General features: G+C 40.6%; 1 protein-coding gene across 3 annotated transcripts in view; it reads left to right on the forward strand.

Annotated features, from left to right (window-relative positions):
* PRR35 (proline rich 35) overlaps nt 1-27,220 on the forward strand; it is a 196,659-nt gene that overhangs the window by 11,944 nt on the left and 157,495 nt on the right. For all 3 annotated transcript variants that reach the window (XM_078663058.1, XM_078663057.1, XM_078663059.1), the window contains exon 2: nt 24,042-24,153. The gene's annotated coding sequence lies outside the window, so the exon portion shown is untranslated. The remainder of the gene's footprint in view (nt 1-24,041; nt 24,154-27,220) is intronic.

Genomic DNA, 27,220 nt, shown 5'->3' on the forward strand with positions numbered 1-27,220 from the left:
CCTGCTATTGCTCCCAAGTTGTAGAGTGTGGTTGTAAGTGTGGTTGTTGGTTCAAGGGCTTCAACTGATGTGGGTTCAGATTGAGTGTTAACAAGATTTTGGGGCTCTTGATTTATGTTGAGAACCTGGGGCAGGACCTTGAAATAGGACTTCAGTGAAGGTGTAATTCGGGAGATTTTGATAGTTTTTGTTTTGCAATCGTCTTTATTCGGACTCCCCCTATGGGGTAGCTCCTTAGGACCGGTATACCGCAGCTGATATCCCTTCCCTCTCTTTGGGACCCTTGGGACTGGGGGTTGTGTTGTATCGGATATAGCCTCGGACTCAGGTCCTGGCTCGAACTCTGTGAGAAGCTGTTCTCCTGTGCTTCTATCGGGTTCTTGTACCTGGCCTGTGTCTCTAAGTCTTGTAAGAGCGGCGGAGTCCTTGTCTTTATTACTCCCTTTTCCTTTCCCCTTAGCCTTCCGTTTCCCCAGGGTTCTATCCGCCCTTATACTCGAGGTCTCACTAATTGCCTGGATGGGAGTTTGTGAGTGAGCCTTGAAGCTAAATACTCTGGATATAGGGGCTAACATTTGCGAGGAGCTGCAGCCTTGTATATCTGTGGGGCCCCAATTATCAGTGGGCTGAGTTTCGCCTCCCAATATTTTCCCACCCTGCTGGCCCCCCTTACCACACCATGTGTCTGCAGCCACCCTCCTTGTAGAGACGCCGTGTGCAACTGCCCTTCTGCTTCTTAGGAGCTCCACGGCTGCGTCTCCCCAGCGGTAGGGCGCAGGGAGGAGAACCCGCCCCCAGCACATCAGCAGCTTCGACTCCCATTGCTCCGAGGGCTCAGGCAGCCTCCACGCCCCCGCACCTCCAATCAGACAGCTCTCGGAGCCGATCAGCCGAGCCCGGCGGACTCAGCTCGCTGCCCGCCCCTCTCAGCTCGCAGCACGGTGTCCGGCTTTCTGCTCGTCCGATCCGCCTCTAAAGCATTCACCCAGTAAACTCCAAGTGTTTGTCTGCGCCTTAGCTTGCCATCTCTCAATCCTTTACCGTCTTTCACCCGTCCATAGTGACCAGTGCGGCTAGTTCGTCATTCAGGGCATTTCGTCAGGAGACACAGTCGGAGGCGAGCGCGCCGCGTTAGCAAGCGGCCGCCATGTTTTCCCAGTCAGGCATATTGCATTTTGGACACAGTTCAGCATTCCTCAGATGCCATCTACACACCCCCCAATCTTACTGACCAAGCTATGCCCCTGTCTTTAATAGAATGGAGCAGTGCTTGAGAAATTGTAGCCCAGTACTGTGCGGTTGATCCAAAAGTGTGTAGCAACAGATTAGAAAGTCACCCATGGGTGACACCATCAGTGGAATTCATAATACAAATGGCTTGTTTGCAGAACATTCAGTCCTGGCACAAAGGCGAGCCAGCAAAGTTGCTCCAAACTTCCCCAAACTTCTGAAACTTCATCCTGAAGTTCCCCAAAGGCCCAAAGTGTCCAAAACGTACTCCAAGGGTCTCCAAGCTCGAAGATGATCCGTGAAAGTTTGGGACTTCAGTTCCCACAATCCACTTGGACAAAACCCTTAAAAATCCACTGGTAGTGCTCCAGGCTGAGGATTCTTGGTGGTGATGTTCCAGGGGTGCTCTGTTAAGCTGTAGTTTACACAGAGGCAACTATTTAGATATTTTGAATCAAGGTAATCCACAGAGCTGTAGTTCCAGATTGTGCAGCAGGCACAGGCTTCGGAGTGCTGGGTCTGGTTGGTGCAAACCAAACTTCTCAGGATGGACCCTTCTGCTTCCTTGAGTTTCATGCAGCTGATCTGAGAGGCGCTGCCCCTCTCAGATACTTATTCCAAGTTCACTGGGGCAAGCACGAGGGCACTCCTGTCCAATAAAGTGCAGGGCAACACTCAAGGTAAGACCACATCCTCCAAAGTGTGGCATTATTTTCTACCAGAGAGCACTATTTGTCCAAAATTCATCATGGCTGATTTTCCAGCAGAGAGACTAGAGCTGGCTAAGCCCTCCTTCAGGAAGGTCCATCTCCATACTGTCCCTTACCTTACATCTACCCATTACTTCCGTAACCCCTTCCATGCTCATGACGAGCTCAGCTCGTCATGCAGTACACTGCTTGTGTGCTCATGACGAGCTGAGCTCGTCATGAACAATGGGATTCATCGATGATCAGCATGGGGGATGAATCTCTGTAGCACTGATGGTGTTAATCCTCTCATCTGGCTGGGGGCAGAGGTGTAAATGAAACTGGTTTCTCCATCCTGTTCCCGCCTTCCTTTGAAGAACATTACTTACTACCCCTACCCCTGGCTCTTTCATTCCTATGCCCAGCACTCTTCTCCTACCAGAAGGGTTTCCTAACCCCAAGGGTAATATATCACCTTCAAATCAGCCTGGATAATCCCCTTTACTCTGGCCAATCAGGTCAGACCACTAGAAGGCTAAATTTTGGCTTACAGACATAAAAGTCTTATAACTTCTTGTCTGTACATTTTAGGATAAATTCAACAATAGAATATTGCTAGATTTAGTAATATCATTCTAGGAAGACCTTGAATGGTATTTTTTATGACTGACTTCATTAACATTAGTTATTCTTTAATAACTTCCTGTCGTGTTAACCTGTGTGGCTGGGGATCTGCAATGGGGAAAATGAACTGGTCAATTTCTCTAACACCAGGTCTTATAAAACATCTTTTATATGGACTTCCAACCCCTGGAACACCGAGCTGAGACTTTAGGGGTCTGAATCTGCAAAAATATTGCAGATCCTCCCTTCACAGTGCTCCTGGCACAAACATCAATTTTGGTAAGCACTTCACTACAATGGGTGGAGTGAAATGTACAATTTCACTAACCCCAGGGTACATAAAAACCCTTTTATGAAGAGCCTCCTTATAAGTACTTGATCCCCCCCCCCCCTGGGATACCTAGAAGAGTCCCTGGGGCGTACCTAATATCCCAAAACATTGTAGTTTTTAATGTTTAAGTGCCCCAAACACCAAAGTCGAGTTTGGGCACAATTTGCATTTTAAAAGCAGTCCTTCTACACGGCCTGCTTTTAAACTGACATCAGGCTTCAGCAATGTACACGTGCAAGTGCAGAAAAGCTGCTGGCCTTTAAACTGCCATGCCCTATTAAATGCTATGGTCTTAAAGGTAGTTTTAATACCCCTTCCCTATTATGTACTACGGCCTTATAGGAGAGGTCATTCCAATCATAGGGGTAGCCTAACCCATAGTGTATGTAGGTGTTTTCACTGTATTCTAAGTGTATTGTCTGCATATCAGTGGCCCTGGGCCTGGTTAGGCAGAGCCCAGGGTCAATCAGAGTCAGTTACCACCAGTACCAGTCAGCAAATATTTGGGGGTGCCGAGGGTACAGGATAACTTTGCAACAGATCCTCTTTGGAAGCCGCAAGCAAGGTAGCAGAAGAGACATAGAGTTACCAGTAAACCTTCTTGTTTTGTACAAAACATTTTTTTCTGCGGTTCACTTGGAGCGTTGTTTCCTTTTAATGCTTAACTGGACTGCGCCGCTATCCAATATTGGCCATGTTTAGAGAAAATAAATTCATCATGATTATTTTTTTCCCAAAGATGACTTTTACGAGTAAGCATTACAATGCGATTTTCCTGTACCTTTTGGTGAATTACATCCATGTTATAACACTTTAATTATTACATTCTTTTCTTTTTATGCAGCTTTGCAAGTACAGTTGCAAATAATAGGGGCAAATTGTACACTGATTTTTTGCTACCTGACTCTTATTTGGCATGCAACTAATGTACTAATAGATTGTATCACAAAACATTCATTTCCAAGGGGTCATAAAAGAGGCTGTATTATGAATAATAATCAGGAAGGTCCCTATTTGCACCCCCCATGAATGCCTACAAATGCAGGGGTGGTGGCCAGCAGGGGAGAACAGATCTCCAGCTCAGCATTCGCATTCCCAAATAGGAAACATATTTTTTTAAAGAAGTCAGTGTCCCTTAAAAAAAAAGTGCTGCTACAAAAAAAATCCATCTGGTAAGACATTGGAGAAAGCAGTCATTGCTACTATGGACCACTAACAGCTCCCCTTGTGACCACCTGATATGATTTTCAAATGGAAGCAGTCCAGTACAGACAGATTCCCTTTGCAGATCTGATACCACCCCAACGTGGGAACCAGCATCTTATCAATAATTTGTGACTGCAAATCATTCATACATGTCATTGTGAGTCACAAATTAAATGGCATGCCCTGTTTCACACCACCTCCAAATTGCAAATTATTATAACTTGCAAAACCCCTTTTGCACGTCGGAAAGGGGTTTACTACTAGCAAATGGGGTTTAGTAACTATTAAAACAAGCATTTGCAATGCAATAGGTCTTGCATTACTGAAAGTTTGAGCTTTTGGCATTGCTAATAATAATGCAACATCAATAGCTCAAACTTTCAGTACTGCGAGAGCTATTGCATTACAAATCAATCGCGACAACTTCTTGTCTGTACATTTTAGGATAAAGTCAACAATAGAATATTGCTAGATTTATTAATATCATTCTAGGAAGACCTTGAATGGTATTTTTATGACTGACTTCATTAACATTAGTTATTCTTTAATAACTTCCTGCCATGTTAACCTGTGTGGCTGGGGATCTGCAATGGGAAAAATGAACTGGTCAATTTCTCTAACACCAGGTCTTATAAAACATCTTTTATATGAACTTCCCACCCCTGGAACACCAAGCTGAGACTTTAGGGGTTCTGAATCTGCAAAAATATTGCAGATCCTCCCTTCACAGTGCTCCTAGCACAAACATCAATTTTGGTATGCACTTCACTACAATGGGTGGAGTGAAATGTACAATTTCACTAACTCCAGGACACATAAAAACTCTTTTATGAAGAGCCTCCTTATAAATACTTCATCCCCCCCATCCCTGGGATACCTAGGTGAGTCCCTGGGGGGTACCTAATATCCCAAAACATTGTAGTTTATTAATGTTTAAGTGCCCCAAACACCAAAGTCGAGTTTGGGCACAATTTGTATTTTAAAAGCAGTCCTTCTACACGGCCTGCTTTTAAACTGACATCAGGCTTCAGCAATGTACACGTGCAAGTGCAGAAAAGCTGCTGGCCTTTAAACTGCCATGCCCTATTAAATGCTATGGTCTTAAAGGTCATTTTAATACCCCTTCCCTATTATGTACTACGGCCTTATAGAAGAAGTCATTCCAATCAAAGGAGTAGCCTAACCCATAGTGTATGTAGGTGTTTTCACTGTATTCTAAGTGTATTGTCTGCATATCAGTGGCCCTGGGCCTGGTTAGGCAGAGCCCAGGGTCAATCAGAGTCAGTTACCACCAGTACCAGTCAGCAAATATTTTGGGGTGCAGAGGGTACAGGATAACTTTGCAACAGATCCTCTTAGGAAGCAGCAAGCAAGGTAGCAGAAGAGACATAGAGTCACCAGTAAACCTTCTTGTTTTGTACAAAACATTTTTTTATGCGGTTTACTTGGAGCGTTGTTTCCTTTTAAAGCTTAACTGGACTGCGCCGCTATCCAATCTTGGCCATGTTTAGAGAAAATAAATTCATCATGTTTATTCTTTTCCCAAAGCTGACTTTTACGAGTAAGCATTACAATGAGATTTTCCTGTACCTTTTGGTGAATTACATCCATGTTATAACACTTTAATTATTACATTCTTTTCTTTTTATGCAGCTTTGCAAGTACTGTTGCAAATGATAGGGGCAAATTGTACACTGATTTTTTGCTACCTGACACTTATTTAGCATGCAACTAATGTACTAATAGATTGTATCACTAAACATCCATTTCCAAAGGGTCATAAAAGAGCCTGTATAATGAATATTAATCAGGAAGGTCCCTATTTGCACCCCCCATGAATGCCTACGAATGCAGGGGTGGTGGCCAGCAGGGGAGAACAGATCTCCAGCCCAGCATTCGCATTCCCAAATAGGAAACATATTTTTTTAAAGAAGTCAGTGTCCCTTAAAAAAAAAAGTGCTGCTACAAAAATAAATCCATCTGGTAAGACATTGGAGAAAGCAGTCATTGCTGCTATGGACCACTAACAGCTCCCCTTGTGACCACGTGATATGATTTTCAAATGGAAGCAGTCCAGTACAGACAGATTCCCTTTGCAGATCTGATACCACCCCAACGTGGGAACCAGCAGCTTATCAATAATTTGTGACTGCAAATCATTCATACATGTCATTGTGACTCACAAATCGAATGGTAGCCCTGTTTCACACCACCTCCAAATTGCAATTCATTATGACTTGCAAAACCCCTTTTGCACGTCGGAAAGGGGTTTACTCCTAGCAAATGGGGTTTAGTAACTATTAAAACAAGCATATGCAATGCAATAGGTCTTGCATTACTGAAAGTTTGAGCTTTTGGCATTGCTAATAATAATGCAACATCAATAGCTCAAACTTTCAGTACTGTGAGAGCTATTGCATTACAAATCAATCGCGACAACTTTTTGTCTGTACATTTTAGGATAAAGTCAACAATAGAATATTGCTAGATTTATTAATATCATTCTAGGAAGACCTTGAATGGTATTTTTATGACTGACTTCATTAACATTAGTTATTCTTGAATAACTTCCTGCCATGTTAACCTGAGTGGCTGGGGATCTGCAATGGGGAAAATGAACTGGTCAATTTCTCTAACACCGGGTCTTATAAAACATCTTTTATATGGACTTCCCACCCCTGGAACACCGAGCTGAGACTTTAGGGGTTCTGAATCTGCAAATATATTGCAGATCCTCCCTTCACAGTGCTCCTAGCACAAACATCAATTTTGGTAAGCACTTCACTACAATGGGTGGAGTGAAATGTACAATTTCACTAACCCCAGGACACATAAAAACTCTTTTATGAAGAGCCTCCTTATAAATACTTGATCCCCCCCATCCCTGGGATACCTAGGTGAGTCCCTGGGGGGTACCTAATATCCCAAAACATTGTAGTTTATTAATGTTTAAGTGCCCCAAACACCAAAGTCGAGTTTGGGCACAATTTGCATTTTAAAAGCAGTCCTTCTACACGGCCTGCTTTTAAACTGACATCAGGCATCAGCAATGTACACGTGCAAGTGCAGAAAAGCTGCTGGCCTTTAAACTGCCATGCCCTATTAAATGCTATGGTCTTAAAGGTAGTTTTAATACCCCTTCCCTATTATGTACTACGGCCTTATAGAAGAAGTCATTCCAATCAAAGGAGTAGCCTAACCCATAGTGTATGTAGGTGTTTTCACTGTATTCTAAGTGTATTGTCTGCATATCAGTGGCCCTGGGCCTGGTTAGGCAGAGCTCAGGGTCAATCAGAGTCAGTTACCACCAGTACCAGTCAGCAAATATTTGGGGGTGCCGAGGGTACAGGATAACTTTGCAACAGATCCTCTAAGGAAGCAGCAAGCAAGGTAGCAGAAGAGACATAGAGTCACCAGTAAACCTTCTTTTGTACAAAACATTTTTTTCTGTGGTTCACTTGGAGCGTTGTTTCCTTTTAATGCTTAACTGGACTGCGCCGCTATCCAATCTTGGCCACGTTTAGAGAAAATAAATTCATCATGTTTATTCTTTTCCCAAAGCTGACTTTTACGAGTAAGCATTACAATGAGATTTTCCTGTACCTTTTCGTGAATTACATCCATTTTATAACACTTTATTTATTACATTCTTTTCTTTTTATGCAACTTTGCAAGTACAGTTGCAAATAATAGGGGCACATTGTACACTGGTTTTTTGCTACCTGACACTTATTTGGCATGCAACTAATGTACTAATAGATTGTATCACAAAACATCCATTTCCAAGGGGTCATAAAAGAGCCTGTATAATGAATATTAATCAGAAAGTTCCCTATTTGCACCCCCCCATGAACGCCTATGAATGCAGGGGTGGTGGCCAGCAGGGGAGAACAGATCTCCTGCTCAGCATTCGCATTCCCAAATAGGAAACATATTTTTTTTAAGAAGTCAGTGTCCCTTAAAGAAAAAAAGTGCTGCTACAAAAAAAATCTATCTGGTAAGACATTGGAGAAAGCAGTCATTGCTACTATGGACCACGAACAGCTCCCCTTGTGACCACCTGATATGATTTTCAAATGGAAGCAGTCCAGTACAGACAGATTCCCTTTGCAGCTCTGATACCACCCCAACGTGGGAACCAGCATCTTATCAATAATTTGTGACTGCAAATCATTCATACATGTCATTGTGACTCACAAATCGAATGGCATGCCCTGTTTCACACCACCTCCAAATTGCAATTCATTATGACTTGCAAAACCCCTTTTGCACGTCGGAAAGGGGTTTACTCCTAGCAAATGGGGTTTAGTAACTATTAAAACAAGCATTTGCAATGCAATAGGTCTTGCATTACTGAAAGTTTGAGCTTTTGGCATTGCTAATAATAATGCAACATCAATAGCACAAACTTTCAGTACTGTGAGAGCTATTGCATTACAAATCAATCGCGGCACTCGTGCTTTAGCTGTAAACATCTTAAGCTATTGTGCAGGTGCCACAATTGCTTTAATAGTAAAGAAATAGACCAACATTTTTTTTGCGATTGTAACTAAAGTGAACGAATAGAAAAAAAATGGCAGCCGCACCTTTTTTTTCTATTTTGTTTCGGGCATCTCCCTCCTTGCATTGAAGATCAGAAGCTTAAGAGTTGAATGGTGTATTGCCTTCCATAATATGAAAGAAAAAATTGGATCGGATGTGATGGCCATAAAATGCAATGCTAGAAACTACAAAGTTGATCCTGGCCCAGCGAAAAAGGAACTTTGCCATGCCAAGAAACAGCACATTGGGTGCTGCTAACCGTGGAGCTTCTCATTCTATTGCAGTCAGAAGTGCCTAATAATGTTTACTTAAAAAAAGTAGACGGAACTTCCAGGTTGAAAAGTCTTCCTCAACAAGTGCCCTTACAAGGAGGTTAGCTCTATTATACTAGTCCATATAATGGATGTGAACTTGCAGAACCACAAATGCAATTGTGTGCTAATGGGACAAGAGTCGTCCAGAAAGATTGCTGACAAAATCATGTGCTACATTGAAGAAGAAAAATAGCCTCCATGCAAAAGCCTAAGGCCTAGATGTATCAAGCTATTTTTTTGTCGCAAACGCTGCGAATCGCTAAATTTCACAGTTTGCGACAAGAAAATAGAAATTTGCGATGTATGTAAGTAATCGCATTGCAAAATAAGTAATCGCAAATTTTGCGATTACTTACTTGCGATTTGTAGATTTCTGCCAAAAAAAATTGCGATTCCTAAATCTGCACGCATTCTTTTTTCGAAAATCGCAATTAAGAAATCGCATCTTTAGAAATCGCATAAAGATGTATGAAAATTTCGCTAATTGCGAAAACTGGAAAATCGCAAATTAAGAATTTGCAATTAACACTAACATCAGTCAGGTGTTAACTAATTTGACTGTATAAAAAAGACTCCCCAATGCATTTTTTCAAAGCACAATGGCTGGACTTTACCTGATAGCTAGGAGGCTGCGCATTCAAGCTCTTGCACAGAGGAGACAGAGGCAGGAGAGAATCTTCAGACTGCGGATTACGCTTTTCCAGCAAACAGAAGAGGACATTTTTGAAAAATACAGACTGCATCCACACACCATTTTGGACCTAATTGAAGAATTGAATACATATTTGGATCATGAAACAAACAGAACGTATCCAATTCCTACACATGTGCAGGTATTGTGCTCCCTGCACCTTCTGGCTTCTGGTTCATTTCAAAGGGTCATTGTAGAGGTTGGAGGTGTGTCTCAGAGTGCTCTATCACGTTTTCCTAGAAGCAATGATGAGGAGGCTTAAGCATCATATCTACCTCTCCAGCAATCAACAAGACATTCAAGTTTCAAAACTGGAATTTTATCAAATTGCACGTTTTCCACATGTTATTGGATGCATAGATGGCACCCATATGGCCATCACTCCACCTGCTGCCACAGAATTTGTGTACAGAAATAGGAAATGTTACCATTTCTTGAACATTCAAATGGTGTGTAATGCAAAGTACATAATCACTGATATTGTGGCTAAGTACCCAAGGAGCACTCATGACTCTTACATCTTTAGGCACAGTGGATTGCATAGACGTCTCAGTGCTGGCCAATTTGGAGATGGATTTCTACTTGGTAAATATATATTCTTTTTCAAACTTATTTGTTACCAACTTAATTATTATCTTTCTATGAACTGACACTACTTAAATGTTTCAATGCAGGTGATAGTGCCTATGCTGGCCGTGATTTCATCTTGACCCCTTATCTAAATCCTGCAAATGTACATGAGAGGAGATATAATAAGGCACACCGTTCAACACGTGGAGTCATAGAAAGGACTTTTGGTATTTTAAAAAGCAGGTTTCGTAGGATTCACAAAAGTGGTGGATCTTTACAATATAATCCAACAATGTGCTGCAAAATTATAACTAGCTGTGCAATGTTACATAACATGGCCATAAGAAAAGGAACACAGTTGGAATTGAGTGACTCAGATTCTTCTGATAATGATGAAATACCACCACCAAGAAGAGTTGCTGCAGGAGTAGGAGCTGCAGCTGGACGGCAAAGACGTGCAGAAATAACACACAATTACTTTTAGGTAAGAATAAAAAGCAGCACGGATTTTTAGTTTACCAAGGTTAATTTTTATATATTTCAAAACAAAAGACATAGTGGATTTCTCAAACTTGAACCTGTTACTGCACAGGACATCATAGTAATACCAGTTAGAAAATACAAGTGGTACTATTTCCCCAAAAAATATAGACAGGATGAAAAGATTACTTTCTGCGTAGCCTATTGCTAGAGCGCTGCACTACTTACATGCTCCTACTAGCTGATGCATGGGTCGCATTACTACCACTCCTGCGCTGACTAATTTCAGAAGAAGGTGTAGGATTGCTACTGCTTCTACTTGTAGTCTCCTCTGTATCACCTTGATCAAAAAAAGCACTTGCACCAGAGTTAGCTGTTTGCAGCAATTCAACTGCAGAAGTCACCTTATCTAACCCTTTTGCAACACTCCGTGTGCAATCTGTAACCATGCGCTGCATTGTCACACTGCGCCTTGTGAAGTTTGATGTAACACTACGCAGTCTGTTTATTGCTTTGGAGTACCCTAGCATCCTGGAATGTGCTGCCCTATTCCTGCTTTCTTCTGACCGCTCGATGGCCAAGCAAAGCCTGTCCATGGAAGCAGCTACTTCCCTCATCCCTTCTCCAAAGCCAGCGTTGCTCCTATTTAACTTTAAAAGCTGCCTGTTGATTGATCTTAGGGCCCTGTGCTGCTTCTGCTGTACATCCAACATGTTCCGCTCCATACCTGCAAACACAGTCGGAGTGTCCTCCACACCAACCCTATTGGCCCTTGATCTTTGTACTGTGTAGGCTTTTCTACTGTTTGGATTACTTTGCTCAGTATTGTCTGGTGTAAATACTGTGTCCTGTGCTCTGTCTCTTGACCCTTCAGGTTCTCTTTCTTCATTCTCAAAAGGAGGCAGAGGGGCAACATGTCTTCTATTAGGCCTTACAATGGGATTGGAGTCCACATCCTCATTGATACTTTCATCCGCAGCTGACAAATCCTGAACATGTGAAGAAATGTCTTCAAAATCCTCACTTGGATGTTCTGTATGTGCTGTGGATGTAGATAGAGACATATGAGATTGTTGTGTGCTTCCCTTTTTACTTCAAATAAACTGTTCATAAAATTGGACTTAATCTATGTTTATGGGGTTTCTTCAAAAAAAATACATTTCTCATTTATTAAAAGTTAAGAAATGCAATTGTTCTATGAAAAGATAAGTTCAAATGAATAAGAGTCAGGGAACCTAAGTGTAATGGGTAAAGACTGTGAGCAGCCTCTAACATGGACAACATGCATGACCCACAAAAGAATATACATACAAGCATCCTTTTTACCTTCTGCTCCTTGTCCAGGCTCTGAACTGTCAATATGTGCAACTCCAATAACACTCTCAGGCAAGAGTGTTGCCTCTACAAGCTCCTCATGAGGAGTGGGCTGGTCTGCAGTGGATGTTCCCCTGCCTGTCTTGCTTGCTTCCTTAATCCTTTCAGCTAGTTTTTCTTTGGAGCTCAGGCGCATATCATACCACCTTTTTTTAAGTTCTTCGATGGTTCTGGGTGTAACTCCAACAGAATTTACTTTCTCCTGTATCTCAAGCCATATTTTCCTTTTTCTAGCCTCAGGAACTTTCAAAGCTTGCTTCCCAAAGAGCAACGCATGGTTGCAAGCCATCTCTTCAATAAGAGTTTCCTGCTCCTTTTCTGAAAATTTTTGTTTCCTTTTTCTTTTCTCTCCAGAAGGAGCTCCTTGTGAATTTTCAGGCTCCATGCTGCAAGGAAACAGGTCTGCACAGCTGCCAAACAATCTTCCAACTGCCACTGGGTGTGGCTCAGGCAAGCAGGTGCAGCTAATCAACAAGACTTCCTGACTGTGATGTCATCAGCTTGTTCCTGCATTAGCAGATTCACGTTTTTCGCAAAATGTTATGCGAAAATTAAGGAATCGCAAAAATTTCGCTAAAATGTACATACATCGCATACTGCGATTTCCTATTTGGGACTCGCAACAAATCGCAAATAAGAAATCGCAAATGAAGACATTGATACATCTAGGCCTATGCTCTCTTTATTGTCACTCTGCCCTTCTGTGTTCACACGCACTTTCCCATTGCCAACTTGAAGCGGCTCTGCCAGATAGCTGTGGGACCTGAAACGGTTCTTATAGATGTTTAATACAAAACTTTTGTGGGCCATATATTGTATGCGGCAAAGCTCAGTCTCTGGAGTGAATGATTGCTCTTGCCAAATCCCTTTGGTTAAAAAAGGAGCCAATTCCAGTATCTTTCTGACCTATGGCACTGGGGAAACCTTATGGACAAACCGTAACAGTCACAATAACAAAAAGGCTACTTGCCAGCAGCTATAACTTTTCAATTTGTAGTGGTGTATTCATGTGGTTTGCACACTCCTGTGACCTGTAGAGCATGGAAGTTACAAGTTATTTGTTTTCGAAGTAAAAGTTTCGGTTTCAAGGTGACTCTCATCCCTTCCCGAAACCCACGGTATTCAGTCAAAATATCGAGTTGGAAATGTCGACTGACATTAATATCGAGTTTGAAATATCCTGACACAGAAATATCGACAGCATGAATATCATGGTTAAGAATATCTACTTTAAGGTAAGAAATATCGATTTAAAAAATATAAAAGTCATTAATATCGTTTCTAAAAATATAGTTGTTTCAAATATCGATTTTGAAATGAGTTATGTATTTTAGTCTATATTTTAAATATATGTGATGTATTTTTTTGTATATGTATTGTTTATGTTTTTTAATATATGTGTTAACGTTTTAGTAGTTATTCATTTTATTTTAATTAAATTTTGCATTTTTTAGTTCCATAGCAGGTTGTGGGTATATAGGGGAATAGGGTGGGAATAATTTAATTATAATAAATGAATGCATATTTTTTTTAATTAATATTTATTTTATGATGTGTTTTTAACTTTTTGGGGTACATTTTAGGTGCGGGTTGTGGGGTTTATAGGGCTAAAGGGTGTGAAATAATGTATTTTTAATTAATTATTAATCAGTTGTTAATAATAATCCATTGACAATCAACTATGGTAATTGTGAAATTAATTTTAGGTGAGGGTTGTAGGGTTTATAGGGGTAAAGGTTGGGAAGTAAGTTATGTTTAATTAATTAATAATTATTTATTAAATAATATTAATTAATTGACAATTAAATATGGAAATTGTGTAATTAGTTTTAGTTGCAGGTTGTGAGGTTTTTTGGGTGAACGGTAGGAAGTAATGTATTTTTAATTAATTCATAATTAGTTGATAATTAATAATAATTAATACATTGATAATTAATCAGGGTAATTGTGTACATATTTTTTTGGTGTAGGTTTTAAGTTTATAGGGGTGAGAAGTGGGGAGAAAATTCATTGTACTTTATAATTTGCTGTTAAATATTAACATATTCGGTAATTCATTTTTTCACAGTTTAATTGTAGGTGAGGGTTGTGGGGATTATAGGTGTAAAGGGTGGGAAGTTAATTACATTGTATGTGTTTTAATTTGTTTTTAATCAATAATATTTGTTTAATTGATAATTAACTATGTTAATTAAGCAAATAAATTCTCTTTATGTGGGTTGTGAGTTGTGTGATTTTATAGGTAGGAAGTAAATAGACTAAGGGGCCGATTCCGATTCGTTAAAATCCAGTCCGAATCTCCGTACGGAGCTTTTTTTCCGTATGATTCGTACGCAGAACCGCACCCGTACGTACGATGTAGTACGATGTCCACTCAATGCAGTTCTCCGTACGAATCGTACAAAAGACCGCACAATTCAATAAACCGTACGGATCGCACTCGGAACACGCTGTATGTGATGTTCGTACGGATCGCAGCAGCCTTTTACGACCCAGCAAGTACGATTCGTATGGACACCACTCCGTACGACTCCATTTTTACGGGAGCTGAAAATGTCCGGAAAAGCTGAATTCGCCTCGTAATGCGTACGGAACGGACCCTTCGGGTACGGTGCGTACACCCCATGATTGCAGGCGTACAGTGCTTCGGTGTACGGTGCGTACACCGCAAGGATTTGGAGGGACTGTTGACCTACGGATCGTACTACGTGATTCAGACAGATTACTACGATTCGTACGGAAACGGCTACGAATACGAATCGTCGTACGGATTTGTTTCCCGAATCGGAATCGGCTCCTAAATGTACGTAAAAATTAATGTGTTTGTTAAGCAATAATTTCTAAATAAAAATATCTGTTTGGACATTTTTATTTTATTTTATTTAATATAATATTTGTAGGTATTTGTGATATATATTTAACATTATAATATGTTGTTTTTTTATTTTTTATATTAAATATATTTGTATTTCAATTTTTTATACATTTTTATATATATGATATTTTGTTTGTTTTTAATTTTGAACTGACTAAAGTGTGAGCATGCCAGAATAATTATAACGTACAACGATAAATCTAGTGTACACATTTTTAAGAAAAACTGGCATACCCTACAGACGGATAACATCCTTAACCCCTTCGACGCTCATGACGAGCCCAGCTCGTCATGGAGTTTCCATTGACTTCAATGGAAATTACATTCAAAGCCATAAAACACCTTAGCATCCAAGTGGTTAAACATCATCTCCCGACCCGCCCTCTAATTACATACAAACGCTGCCAATCACTTAGTGATCATTTAATCCATAGTCACTATGATCCATCAATGAAGATGAAAAGTAAAATAAACATTGTGGGTTTTTATCTGTGCCTTCGCTGTAAGGCCTGTAAAAATAGCAATAAGGCCACCACTTTCAGGGGGAGGCCAGGGGATCAAAAAACTCCTTAACTGTAATTCAGAATTTACAGTGTACTTCCTGGAGTACCCTTGCACCAAACGTTAAATAGGGAGCACAATACACCCAGCCAAAAAGCGATCCCCGAGCATATGCGCACTGCGCACAATAACAAACAAAGTTGTTACCTACACAGTTGCACGCCATTTTGAGCAATATCATCAAAGCAATTGTGAACTCTTGAAGTTTTACTGTATTGATAAAGTGGAGAGAGGAGAGAGAGGAGGTGACAGGACAAGGAAATTGCGGGTGTTAGAGTCTAAATATATTATAGATCTTCAAACGAAGGCTCCCATTGGGCTCAACAATGACGAAGAATTGTGGGTCCATTTGGAGTAGTAGAGGCACCCGTCTGTGAGGAAGACAGTCAACTTGAGGGTTGGGGTAATCATAGATATACACATATAGAGTGCCTATCTACTAGTACTGATGTTACAATTGCCCATTCAGGACCTAATTTTGATATAGAAGGATCAATCCACTTGAACTGATGGTAAAATTGCCCATTCAGGGCTCAATTGTGATACAAAAGGAGGAATATATGATTCCACAAAAGAGTTTTCTTTTTACAAAATAGCCTATAGTATTTTGCCTCAAAGTAATTTCTACAAAGAATGACGGCTTTTAACAAAGTCAAATTACTTTTTATTTAAGGCAAATACTGAATGAATGAATTATGTCTCCTATTTGTATATATGATTTTAATTTTCACTTCACTTTAAGCACATTATTTTGTGGTGGTATAACAATTGTGGGATAACAACCATACTGAAAGATGGCCACCTTGAATTTTGACAACAATGTATGTAAGTCCATCTTTAATGTTATTGGTATGATCATGTGACACAAGGCGATGTGAAATACTGCGGGGTTTGCACAGGGCAACTGACATCTAAAAAGCCGTAGGCGAAACGCGTCTGTCAGTGCAAAGGGGGGGTCAGCACAAGTAAAGTATTTTGCTAAAATTGCTTCCGTTAGTGCTTTACATAAATACTCGCTCACCATGCGCAAACATGCACAGGTGCAATCCTTCCAAATGAATAATGCCAGTCCCAGATCCAGTTGAAAATGGATTTATTTAATCAGCATAGGAGCCAAGAAAAATACCCTACGCATTTCAGCGGCACAACCGCCTTGCTCACGGGTAATAGGAAGTGAAACAGATTGTGCATTTATACAAAGTACGAGAAACGTGACAATGAAAACAAAAAGTGAACTACCATTCCCAAACTTGTGTCGGCCATCTTATAGTGGTTTCATTGAATCGCTTTGACATTATATAGTCATTGTGACAAATAAAGAGATATATCAAACACAGCTTGGTTTATAAAAATATATATGTCGCTCACAATGACTGATAAGAGTAAATGTGCCGGTCTCCACCCTTAACTCACACATATCATTGTTCAACTAAGAAACGTGTAAATTTCATTTTCTGATCAAGACGAAAATGGCACTCCACCATAGAAAATACATGATAATAATTCCTCATGAATAGACATAAGGTATAAATACAATTCATAATACTTAAGTTTCCGTATTTCAATAAGGTGAGTACGATGGTTTTTCATATAGTAGTCCGAGTAATACAATCAAAGACTCTTGATAGCGTCCGAATGACATACATAAATCCCAAGTGGGTATATAAAACCCTGTGTGAAATAAAGCCCCAGTGGGCAGCCAATTCCTCATCTCTCTTTGGACTACATAATTTATCCAGAACATGACATCACCTGTACAGAAAAACAAACAACAATAGGGACCTTTAGATTCAAGAAGAGGATCTATAGGCCAAATGCGAGTTAGGGACATAAAGGTAGTATGAATTTCAGTGAATTAAAAAGATTTTAAAATATTACAGAATTACAATACAGGAGATTACTGACAGACATATATGTATGTATGTTATAGGTCCAGCTAGGACTATGGCATAGAACAAAATTCAAAAATTGCAGAGATTCAAAATTTGCATCAAACATCAGGGGGTTCTATACACATACTCCATTATCAGCAAAGGATCCAAACGAGAATCTAGTCACCTAGGGGCCAGGACAGCTCCTCTTCAGAGTTGAGCCCCCTGGAATCATGGTGTCCAAATCCAGAATATATCTGGACTCGAGTTGTCGCAATTTGCAAATCCTGTCACCTCCCCTGTTCGTACTTGTAACTCTATCGATAACAAAAAAGCGCAATAAATTGCAATTACTTTTATGCAGTTCATCAAAATGTCTTGCTACGGGGGATAGTTTGTCTTTATTTTGGATAGCCCTCATGTGTTCAAGTATACTTTTTTTTCCTGAAACATAGTACTGCCCACATATTTCTTAGAACAGGGACAGACTAACTCATGGACACAGTGATCAGACAGACAAGTAAGGTGTTTCTCTATACTTCTCACTGTGTCACTTACAGGATAGTAGACATTCTTTACATTGCAGCTAAATTTGCAAGCTTTACATGACATGCATGTAAAGAACCCTTGAACATCAACAGGGCTACCTTTGACATTAGATACATCATTGTTACACAGCTTATCCCTAAGTGAGTCTGCCTTTTTATAGGTTATGTTAGGGGCAAGACCTATAGCATCCTCCAATGTAGATTCAGTTCTTAAAACATTCCAATGTTTATTAAGGCATTTTCGAACTTGCCATGAGCTAGAATGGTAGATGATGATAAATCTAATGGTCTGGTCGCTTTCCTTGACTCTCTTTTTTGTGTCAATAATTCGGCATGAGTAAAATTGCTTGCCTTAAGGAATGCATCTTTAATCACCTGGGGATTATAACCCCTCTCTAAAAACCGTTCAGTCATACACGCACCCTCTAGATTGAAATCGCCCTCTGTGCTGCAGTTCCTTCGAGCCCGGAAGAACTCCCCAAACGGTATACTGCGAATAAGGGATTTGGGCTGCCCACTGTCTGCATGAGGCAGAGTATTGCCAGCAGTGGTCTCACGATAAAGTTTAGAGACAAGCTTGCGATCCACTACTTTTATATGTAGATCCAAAAATTCGATGTTATCAACGGATGTATGACATTACAACCCATGCTTTTACCACGCATGCCTTTACAACGCGGTATTTACAACGAATACCTTTACAACGCATAGTGCTTTGGGGCGCTGGATAGTGAATAGTTTAATTTACTATTCCAACTCCAGTCCCCGTGGATACTAGGGAAGGTGTTGGATAGTAAATTAAATCTATTCCCTATCCTAGAGCACCCCCCAGCCCAATGCGTTGTAAAGGTATTCGTTGTAAATACCGCGTTGTAAAGGCATTGTGTGGTAAAAGTTGCGTTGTAAAGGATGTTTCCCGTTATCAACACTCATTTTGCCCTCAAAAGATAGATTCACCTCATTTTCATTCAAAACCAAGATTAATTTGTTGGCTTGTTCCTGCGTTCCTTCCCAGATGATGAACAAATCATCAATGTATTGCAGCCATAATTTAACATGGCTGCGATACAATCTTTGCTACCTGGACACCTGCTGCTCCCAGATGCCCATGAACAAGTTGGCAAAACTGGGAGCAAAACAGGTGCCCATAGCAGTACTCTGCTTCTGCCTGTAATAGGTACCATTGAAAACAAAATGATTGTTCTCCAGACAGAACTGCATAATCTGTAGCACCATCTCAGTGTGTTTTAAATAAGAGATGGAGCGGGAGCTAAGATACTTACGGCAGGCTTCAATGCCATCTGCATTTTTAATTGAAGTATTGAGACTGCAGACATCCAAGGTGATCAGGATGTAATCTTCCTCCCACTCAAAATCTCTAATTTTGCTAAGGAAGTCTCTACTGTCCCTGAGGTACGATGGTAAGCCCTCCACATAAGGACGTAAGTACAAATCAATATATTTGGAAGTTTTCTCCAACAGGGAGCCCATTGAAGATACAATGGGTCTCCCCGGTGGTTTGACACGATCTTTATGTAATTTGGGGAAGAGATAGAGAATTGCAATTTTGGGATTACGGTTTAAAAGAAAGGAGTACTCATCCCATTCCAAGATGCCAGTCGAATGCCATTTTTTAAGCATAGTATAGTAAACAGCTGTAGAATCATCTATGGTATTTCTAGTAACGTGTTCATAACAGTCCTGACACCCAAGCTGTCGCAACCCTTCCTGTATATAGTCAACTGTGTTAAGTATAACAACGTTCCCCCCTTTGTCCGACTGGCGGATTACAATGTTGGCATCCGATTGTAAAGATTATATGGCCAGACGTTGTTGTTTGGTTAAATTATCGTTGGCCCATCTTTTCTTTTTGGCTAAACCCTTTAACTCATTGATAACAAGAGTCTCAAATGTATCAATACCACAGGGAGGTAAGGTTGGGTTAAATACAGACTTGGGCTTAAAACTGTTCGAACAACTTAGATCCACTTTGAAACCCAGTGACTGAGCATCAATAGAGCCCAAGCTTTCAGTATCCCATTCTAATTCTTTCAGTGCAATTAAGGTATCCACCTCATTGATGGTTTCAGGCACTGGACTGGGCATACTGGTTTCCTTCGGCAATGTAGTATTTTTCACTTTTAATTTATGCCACTTGGGCAGCCATAATTTCCTTGTGAAATAGAATAAGTCAATTCTTTCTTGGGGGTATGAGAGAGTTGTGGTTAGGCAGAATGAGAGACCATACTGTAAAACATCAAGTTCAACAACAGACAGAGTATGTAAAGAAAGATTTACTACATTTTTGCAGTTCATTTTCCTCGTCTCGTCTCTTTTGGCCCCTTGTTTCTACTCCCACTGGGGCTGTAGCCACTCTTCCACCATCCGCCCCTCCTGGTTTGTTTGCGGATGATGTTGCTTCTCCTGTTGCTTTGCCTCTGCCTCGTCCTGTAAAGCCCCTTCCTCTCCCTCGTCCCGGGTCTATCTGAAATTTTGTTGGTTGGATGACAGATTCATTACTCTGAATTCCTCCCAAAAATGTGTCGGCTTGTTGGTAGTCTTCACTTCATAAATATATATATCGCGGCACCTTTGACACTGCATTAACTAAAAAATAAAAAATAAATTTTGCTGCAGAATTTACTGGATTGGTGTCCGTTTTTCTTCCTGGGAGTGCTGCTTGTTCGGTGCATCTGGGGAGCGTCAAGCATATATATATAAATATATATATATATATATATATATATACAGGCAGGCACAAAGGGTTCTTCCGGGATCCTTACTCCCAAGTCAGGTGGCGTCCAAACTCCGGCGAACCATAAGCCGAAAATCAAATTAGATCCACAGGTTGCTTGAAAAGCATAAAGGACGCACTCAGGAAAATGCAGCAAAAACCAGATTTATTATCCGAGCAACACGCTACGCGTTTCGACAATTGTTTGTCTCCAATTGTCGAAACGCGTAGCGTGTTGCTCGGATAATAAATCTGTTTTTTGCTGCATTTTCCTGAGTGCGTCCTTTATGCTTTTCAAGCAACCTGTGGATCTAATATATATATATATATATATATATATATATATATGGTACATTTTTAAATAAATTTTAAATTATATTATATATGTGGGTTTAACTTTTTAAAATTAAGATTATTTGTTATATTTGTTAAAACATATGAAATCTAAATGTATTTATTTTTAATTAATGTTATTCTTACCGCCCAGAATAGGTAGTGCTTTGATTTTACAAAATAAATATTGTTGCTAATTAAGGGGGGGCAAGCATTTCAATTCTCCTCGGTGGTGCAATGCATTTTTCTTGGGGCCAGTCTCATCTTTGTCAATTTTAAGTGTTTCGTTTGCATTGACCTCTGACTCTTTTTCTGTCACCCTCATACAATTCAATGTCATCTGATAATTATAATAATGATATAAATAATAACAATATAAGTGGTCGGGGAGTGAACATTGACAGCTACATCCATGTACAAAATGGGAAAGAACCTGAGAGAGAGAATTTGCTTTTTGCTTTAGACAGAGTACGATATACTTATTTTTTCGACTAGACTGTGTGTGTGTGGAATGAAGAACAGCTCGTGCTTGTGTTGAGATGAGAATACACGATTGTTCTCTCCTTTCAGTGTTTTCATTTGCTCGTTGGTTCATTGCACTCTGGGTGCGCCACTCCACTTGTGTGTGTGCTTCCCATCTGGTAAGAACTCACTGTGACGTGTGTTGTTCCATGTATGTAGTGCCTTGGGGTGTCTTCACCCTGTGGGCCACTGCTCCTCTCCGATGATTTAGTTCCCTTATCTATAGAATTAAGCTGCATTGTGTGTGTGTTCATAGATATAGTTGTTTATAACTTCACTTTCTACTAGTCCTGCATTTATCATGATGAAAGAAAAAATATTATTACTAGTATGCGAGGGGTAAAAACAGGGCTGGATGAACACGACACCCAGAAAGAAAACGTAACATTTCATAATGTTGTACAGGCACTGGTGTCTACCTGTATTTTCAGTAGTACACCCTCCTAATTAAATACTTTCTTAGCGAGCATGTGACTTTTCTCTTAATGGTTTGTTCTGACAATGCCTTCTGTTTAAACATATTTACCTTTGGCGCTGAACAAAAACTCTCTAAAAATATAAAACTGTGAAATTAGCATTCGGGACTCAAATTGCTTTGTGTATGCATTACACAAGCAGCAAGGGAAGTGCAACGAGATCACCAAATGGCACCTGCATAGCTGCTGAAGATGGCATTGCACACTATCCCATCAAAGCCCCCGCTCTTTGCCCCAGCCAATATTTAGAGTCCTATACAAGTGAAGTAAGCTGTGGAATCTCATGGTAACATCGGCCCCTCTATTTGCCATCTGTGCTGCATCTGCAACGTGCAGGGAGAGAGGCGTGTGGTTCAGCTCAAGGAAGAGTGAGCATGTGTCTATAATATATGTACACTAGATGTTCATATTTTGCAGTTTTTATTTTGCGAGAACCTACCCCAAGGACATTTGAGCGCTTTACAACAGAAACAGGCCATGTTACATGTTCTCTTCAATCAGAGGTCCAGGGAGATTAAGAGATTTGCCTAGAATCACACAATGTCCGAGACTGGGATATGATATGAGCCTGGTTCCCCATTTTTGAGATCATGACCCCAACGTCAACATGTGTATTTGTTTATTCATACAGGTTTGGAAAACGTGTTTTTGCACGTGTGTCTGTGTGTATGTCTTTTGTTTCTATATATGTTCATAAACGCAAGAATATTTGTGTGTTTGCATGCAAATATGAGGGAGCCTGTATATGTATCCACATCTGTGGCAGCCACCGACGTTATGCTGCTTAAAACCATTAGTTTACGGGAAGATTTAAAAAAAATTATTGCTGATTAATTATACTATGTGCAGCACTCTGCTGGCGGTGGCTAGGTACCTGCTATATAATACCACAAACATAACTTGGCCTAATTTGACAAATGCGGAAGAATATGTAAGAAACTTTCCCAAAAATATAAATGATCTGGTTCAGAGTGTGTTTGCAGACAGGCTGCCTAGAATAGCAGGAAAGGAAAGCAGACTCTATGCATAGAGAAGATGCATCATTATCAGAGCTGGCAGAGACTCAGATGGCTTCGGGCCTGGGTACTGCGGTTGCATAGAAAATACAGTCACTCTCCTTTTGGAGAGCAAAGCAAGATTGGTTCGGTCAGGTGAACCTAGCGCTCCAAAAGAGACCAGGGAGGATGTGCTGAGTTACCCCTGACTCTGTAATAGAGCACTTATACGAGTCCTGAAGTGCGCATGTCGAGTTGGCCCCAGTCAGAGACCTGTCCAGCCCAACATGCGCACTGGACTTCAGCTGATGTCACTCCGATCACCAGCGGTTTGGTCCTCCCTCTCTGCCTTGTTGTACTACCTCCAAAGTTCACATCATTCATTAAACCTTCGTAGCGAGCACAAGCAGAATTTTTCATTTAAAAAATGATCATTCACTGGGGCCTCACACTGACTGAGTAGCGGGCCAACGTCTGTACGCCCTAGAAAAGGAACCACCCCTGAAAAATGTGGTGCTTTTTATTACCTTCTGTGTTGTTACCAATATTATGTGCTGTAGATCTCTACTTTAAAATAAGTGTGTTGAAATCAAGTGATCATTAATGAACTATTGTTTAGATTATCACTGCTCCCTGTTAGTAACCCAAAAGCATTGACACCACCTCATTTATGCACTGGGTGGGTTCTGCTGGGTTACAATAACCTGTCTTTCACATGCAGCGCGGGTGCATTGGATTAAGTTCACTTGTGTCACCCGTGGGTGTGAAAACAGACCTTGTAGAGCTGAACCAGAGACTAAGATTACACAACAAACTGGGGGTCCAAAATGTTCTCAGTTGCCAATGGTGTTCATTTCTTTCCCTTCACTATTTCTCTCCCTCCCCCACCCCTCTCCACGATTTGTTAGTTTGGGGCTGTATTTTGATGTTAGGCAGTCAAATGACCTCTCTCCTGTACCTTATGTAATCATAGTTGTTGTTCTGAATGCCTTTGTAAGACAGCTCATGAATAAAGATGCCTCTTTGAAGAATGGTGTAGCGCTAAAATGACTCCTTCTCCCTGTCCCCTCTGTAGCGCTTCGAGAAAGAGTCGATGGACAAAAGAAGGCGACAGCGGGATGACTGTGAATGGTTCTCTGAAAAAGGGCCACGGATGCAGCAGTATTTATTCATCTAAAAGACAGTGGGTGTGTATGAGGGATTCAGTTCCCCTTTCGAATAAACGATTAATGGCGAAGCAACAAAAGTGTGGGGCTCTTCCCATAGTGCGGGCAAACGCAGAGGTCTCTGTGAAGTTACCTTTCCTTTTTCCAAAGGCTTCACATGGTCACGTTCCGTGACCTGGAAAACTAACCGCTGGAGCGCTCACCACTGTAGAGTGCATTTTATATGCATCTTCCCAGTGACTGGAAAAACATTGCCAGAACGCAAACATGGAAAGGTTTGTACTAAGAAAACACAATAAGTGAGTGTTGTCCTCTGGGGGCATAAACAGCCCCGGGCCACGGAGTCTCCTCAGAGACACGCCGCTTCCTGGCTGAGGCACATGAGGTGAGATTGCTTCTCTGAATGAGGGCCGTCTGACAGCACTTCAGCGATCATTTCTTTCGATTCTAGCTTCATTAGGTCTACATATTTTTTCCACATTTCTGTACTTCTCACTTTTTATATTCTTCTCTTGGTTGCTTACTTTTTTCTTTATCACTTTCTTCTTTTGTCTTAATTTTTTCTTTGGTTTCCTTTTTTTTTCTTTATGTTTCTTATGTTCTAATTGTTGTTATCATGTTCTTCTCCAATTTCCAGCTCATTACTTTGCCTTTCCTTGCTTCTTTTTCTTCCATTTTCTTCCCTTTTTGTTCTTTTTTCAGTTTTTTGTTTCTTTCATTCTTTTTGTTTCTTTGTCTTTTTGTTTCAACTCTGCTTTTTCTTATACTGTGTTCTTTACTCTCAGTATTCCTTCCGTACGTCTATAATCATTTTTTTCTTCCTTTTCGTTCTTCTTTTTTTTTTTCTTTTAATACATGTTTCTGCTTTTGACCATCTTTCATTCATTAATCCATTGTCTTTTCTACGCTCTTCTCGTTCTTCACTTTGGGTTCTATTCATCTACCTTGCACTTACAGGTAGGCCAAAATGGTTGAGGACCTGCCATTTTGGCTTTAGGTACTCCGCCTTCAAGTGGTAGGCAATGCTCAGGTAGAGCTGAACAGTGACAAGTCAGTTCATTGGTATCAGTAGACATGTCAGTGATGTTTGTCAGGATGGATATTGGGACACTATTGCCCATCTCGAAGTTTACATTGAGGTTAGGGCATGATTGTCTACTTTCAGTACAGTTTGGTGAAATGCCAGCCTCCAGAACCCCTTTACTCCTACAATCCATAGGGTAACCCAATCGTCAATCCAGTTAGCCGTACTTTTCAGTCTTTTTATGCAATCACTGAATAGTCTACTTCATGAGCATGGCATCATCATCCCCCAGTGACCTCAGATAAACATAAATGCTCCTGGTGGGGGATATCTACTGCTTGAAGAGATGCCAGGGATTTTGAGTACCTAAAGCTGAATCTATCAACAACACAGAATTTCTGCAGCTCATCTCTTAAAATTATCCTTTCATTGTGTCCTGTGCAGCAAGTATAGTTGCTGCGCTGCTCTATGCTGCGTTGCGTGAAAGTGAAAGAACAGAGCTGTGCCACAAGATATGGTGCAGTTCTGTGCTCTCCTACAGCTGCACACTTGTGCCTTTCAGTCATGTCGTAAAGGAGCCTGCGTTGCGGTCAGGATAGTTTTTATGCAGGAAGGGGTAACTGCCTGTACAAAAACTAGCCTTTGAGGCTATTTCCTTTTTCTTTGTATGTATACTGTAGAATGTAGCAGGCATGCAAAGAGGAAAAAATGAGGAGGATTAAAGTTATTTCTCCTCTTTACGCAAGCCTCAGGTAGGCACACCAATTTGGAGCAAACCCATGTTTACAAGTCTTTCTAAATATGGGGTTGTGTTAAAATACATAGGTGGATGCACGGGAATAGCCAAGGGAATGCAAGGCAGCGCTATGCGCTGCATTGCATTACTTTTTCTTTTTACAAAGCCAAGCAAATTGAGATGTGCTTGGTTTTGTCAGTCCCAAAATAGATTTTATATTGAGGCTGTGCAAAAAGGTGGCACTACCGCACAATCTTACTAAAGGGCTGAAGTCTCTAAAACTGTTATCTTTTGGAATGTGCAAATATATGCATCTCGGAATGCTTTCCCACTTTCAGAAGATTGCTGAAGTTCTGATACCATCATTATGGAGGAAATGAGGCCCTTGAGTCGATTTACAAATATTGTACCAGAACTGCTGCAGTTTGGTTGCACTGTTGCCATTATACTGTAGCATTTGCAAAGCCTGAGCAATACGTTTCACTAGGTAAACACCAGTCGGCTGAAAAAAAGGGAATCAATATTTTGCAGAGGTTATTATCCCGTTGTAATAGTTTCTTGTCTACATGTTCAGACAACCTAGGACATATTGGTCAATCTTGTACCAATGTTTGAAGCTACAAATACACTATGACAAGTGCAAAAATAACATTCTGCATAAATTCATATATACAAATGTTAGTTCAAAGGCCAGTACAATACTGCATGAGTAATGGGGAAAACAGCATAATCCACCCTTGTGCAATACCAAGACTTCACCAGCAGGTCTGAAACCAATGACTGAAGTTGCAGCCCCTGTGGTGGTGGAGAGAGTACATGTCACACCGGTCCCTCATAGCCTTTGCTGTCTTTTGTCTGTGTGCACAGCTAGGCCGGGTCAGTTGTCCCAAGTGGAAAAATACTCTGCCGAAGTAGCATTTCTACCAGTTGCTCAAAGTGGACACATGGGAATCTTACTTGTAAACAGATCTGCTTCCATCCACTTTCCTCATTTTTTTGTTTAAATATCTTTATTAGCATTTTGTCAAACATACAGGTTACAATTAAAAGGGAAAGGGAGGGGGAGGAAGAGAGAAGTGGACAGGGGTGAGGGAGCCTGGGTGAGAAAGGGAGGAAATAACCATTACAAGTGTAAAAAAAGGGTTCGGCATGCACTGTCGGAATATTTGCAAACTGTGATTAACATTAGTTCTACTTCCATCCACTTTCCTCATATAAGTACTTCTTTTTAATTAATTTAAAATGTTGTTACCACAAGTGGAAAGCTGGTGGTAACAGCAACCTCAGAAGCAAGCAAGCGCGATTTGTAGGTGGCTCCTTTTAGGTGC

This window comes from Lissotriton helveticus, chromosome 10 (assembly GCF_964261635.1).
Source record: "Lissotriton helveticus chromosome 10, aLisHel1.1, whole genome shotgun sequence".
NCBI lineage: Eukaryota > Metazoa > Chordata > Amphibia > Caudata > Salamandridae > Lissotriton > Lissotriton helveticus.